At 47.7% G+C, this 3466-nt stretch overlaps 1 pseudogene; it reads right to left on the reverse strand.

The window, feature by feature from the left end:
* Window positions 1-736: 736 nt before the first annotated feature.
* LOC124647940 lies at window positions 737-2908 on the reverse strand (annotated as a pseudogene).
* Between the last annotated feature and the right edge of the window lie 558 nt (window positions 2909-3466).

Consider the following 3466-nt stretch of genomic DNA (forward strand, 5'->3'; position numbering starts at 1 on the left):
TCATTGTCTGGCTAGATGCTCTGTAGTTTTTTTTTGGGGATAAGCCCTTTTTGTACATTCTTTCTTCCTTCTTGTACATATTTTCACTACTAATAAATTTACTGTCGGAGCCTCCCCTATTGTTTCTACTAAAAAAAGAACCATCACACATTACCCAGGCATAAGATGACATTACTTTTTTACCTTTTGAGTAGCTCTCTTTTATTGAATCCATTGTGAATCAATAACCATAAAAAATACAAATGGATTTGTTAGAATGGAGAGTTCAAATAGTTTGCCAAAGATCTTAATTACAACCTACTAGAAGAATACCCTGCGCCTTGTGCTATCTTTGTACAAACAAAAAAACTAATATTGAGTGAAACAGTGTAAATATATATTTGCAATGACAAATGATATTGCAAATAAAATATGTAAAGACATCGATATTGTAAAATTTGGTCACATGAATTTATTCCATCGAGCATGTACACAGAGTGAAAGCGATAGACATGGCAATAGTCGGGCAGCTACAGCTTCTAATCATAATCTAATGGTTACAATTGTCTGATGATGTGAGCGGGATGTTGAGAGTGTGATTAATAATTCTCAGTGAGAGTTTTGCTTTATGAATTTGGATTCACCTTTCTTTAGAAGGGCGAATTTTGCCCATTCAGCTTCGGCCGAGCAATAAAGAACCAAAAACGAAACCCTAAATTAACCCTGATCTGAACCGTGGTCGTCCACGCATGCTTAATTACAAAGGTGTTACGGCAAGGATCAAAGGTGACTTGAGCGCAAGCGCGAAGCCGCTGGACTCAACGACCTCAAACGACTCCAGGTCCTGGCCCTTGAGCAGCTCCCAATCGAAATGGTACATCTTGTTGGCCAGGGTGAGCTCCGCGAGGCGTGTCCTGAATGCGATACCGCCATACCGGGGCATCCCCTCCTCCCCACACCGAACGGTATGTACCGTGCGTCCTTGCCGCTGAAGTCGATGGCCCTATCCATGAACCTCTGCGGCCGGAACTCCTCGGCGTTCTCCCACCACTGGTTCGCCCACGCGTTGATCGTCACCCGGGTCTTGGCTAGGATGTGGTAGCCGGGGCGGCGGGTGTAGCCGAAGAGCTTCCTGCATGGACGCGTGAAGGAGGCTCATCTTCTCCAGCTCCTCCTCGAGGACAACTCCTGCTCCTGCGCCAGCTACCTGCCTCACCTCTGCTTGAACCTTCTCCATTTCTCTTGGATTCTTAACGAGCTCAGCCATCGTCCACTCTATCGCCTTGTAGATCGTGTCCGTGCCTCCTATGAACATGTCCTGCAATTGATACGAAAATGGATCGATCGTGTCAACACGTACGCCCGTGGTTACTTTAAAGAGATCGACTAGTTCTTGATCGAATTACCAATATGAGCGCCTTGACATAATGACATCAATCCTGTCCAGCGTGAACCCCTGATCACCATCCTTAAAGATTGAGAGCAGACTGTCGAAGATTGAGAGCAGACTGTCGAGGAGGTCGCCAGCCTCCCTGTTGTCTTCGTTTCCTCGGCTCGCCTCGTGCTCCGCCAGCGTCCTCTCGACCATACCGTTGAGCTCAGTCGCGGTCTTCTTCACCCTCGCGTCGAGACCCGTCGCCCAGTCCACCCACCGAAGCAGCTCCGTGAGCTCCTTCATCATGCCGCGGACCTTGGCTGGCTCCAGCCCGCCGAGGCTGTGTTGACTATAAATACACTGTCTAGTCTTTTTTTATCAGTTCGGACTTTTGGTTTAATTAGCTAGTGCAGCAATCTTTCATGATATTAGAGCCAAGAGGTTTCAAGTTCAAGACGCTGCTCACGCAGTTTTAAAAACAAAAGAAAAAAGATTCTGCGGCCCGCACCGAACCCACGCTAAGAACTAAAATAGCCTAGACGTGAGGGGGAGTGTTGAATATAAATACACTATCTAATCTCTTTTCATCGGTTCGAACTTTTAGTTCAATTGGCTAGTGCAGCAATCTTTGAGCTTGTTCCCGAACGCCGCTCTCGAGACAACGGTGGTGTTGGTCAGGCTGATGATGAGCTCGCTCACATTGACCGCGGATCCCTCCTCCCTAGCGCTGGCAGCGCGGATCCGTTCCAGCGCTCGCCGTAGGTCGCGAAGGCCATGTCCCGGCAGCCGTAGAGCGTGCCGCGGGCCGTGTGCGGCTGTGGTCGTTTGCAGAAGATGTGGTCCTGGGTCCTGAGCACGGCGTCGGCCAGGGAGGGCGAGGAGACCACAAGCGTGGGGACGGAGCCGAGGCGGAGGAGGAAGATTGGGCCGTGGCGCCGGGCCAGAGCCTGCAGCTTCCGTTGGTGGTGGCCTCGGCCGAGCTGGTGCATGTTGCCGATGATGGGTAGCGCCCAGCGAGTAGGTGGCGCTCCTCCACGTACGGCGCCATCCTTGCCGATGCTCCTAAGAGCGTGCTCTTAGGTTGGCCTGGGAAAAACAGGACCGGTGGCCATCTTTGGCCAGGATACAAGGAGTTGTATGGGTAGGCCCATTGCTGAGACATCAAGGTGACGAGGTCGGTTAGTGGGAGGTTTTCGTTGTTGGTCATCACTCATCATCAAGAATCAAGCAGTCACTCTGCTTAAGAGCAGAGTTTTGCAGTAGAGCTGCAAGGTAGGAAATGCATTGGGCCTCAAGCGGCACGAAAATAACAGCGTTGTCAACATATATGGTGCGGGACTTGACAAATCTTCCACGGATAGGTTGCAACAGACCAGACTAAGTAGACAGATCCAGGATCTGTGGGAGGGGGTCCATAATGAGATCAAACAGCAGGGGTACGAGTCACCTTGATGCAGACCACAACCATGAAAGATCTCTTTGGCAGGAATGGCATTGAGGAGCACATGCAAGGTTGAGTTCAAGAAAATGAGCGCAACCCAAGCGCACCACCATGGTGCGAAGCCGTGTCTCACCATGATGTTCAGAATGTAGCCCAATGAATAGAGTCGAAACCCTTGGGGATGTCAAGCTTTATGAGGAGCGGCGAAAGTTTGATTTCATTCAAATGGGGTAGTTGAAGTAGTTTTTTTTTGAAGTAGGTAGTTGAAGTAGTTTGAGTTCAACGTGTGTGGAGTTTTCCGAGAACACCACGATATGGAGTTGCCCATATGGCCAATCTATCTATCTATTATATACTAAAAGCACAATACGAGGGTCTAAAATAGAGACACTACGTTAATCCACATCATCAAAATTATTTTAACCGTTAGATCTGTAATTTTAATGGTTAAGATTAAAAGATTTTACGTAACATGTACCAACATATATTTTGGACCTACACAGTATCTCATATTTGACACGTATGTTGTCTCTATCTAAAAGGAGTCCAGAAACATTACTCTACACCCACGTGATTAGTTCTATTAGATTGTAACTCAATTTTTTTTTCATGTAGCACTTTCCTGTTTCAAAAATAACGTTGAGTTTAATTAGTTTCCAATTCATGCACTA

Source organism: Lolium rigidum, chromosome 4, assembly GCF_022539505.1.
Source record: "Lolium rigidum isolate FL_2022 chromosome 4, APGP_CSIRO_Lrig_0.1, whole genome shotgun sequence".
Classification (NCBI taxonomy): Eukaryota; Viridiplantae; Streptophyta; class Magnoliopsida; order Poales; family Poaceae; genus Lolium; species Lolium rigidum.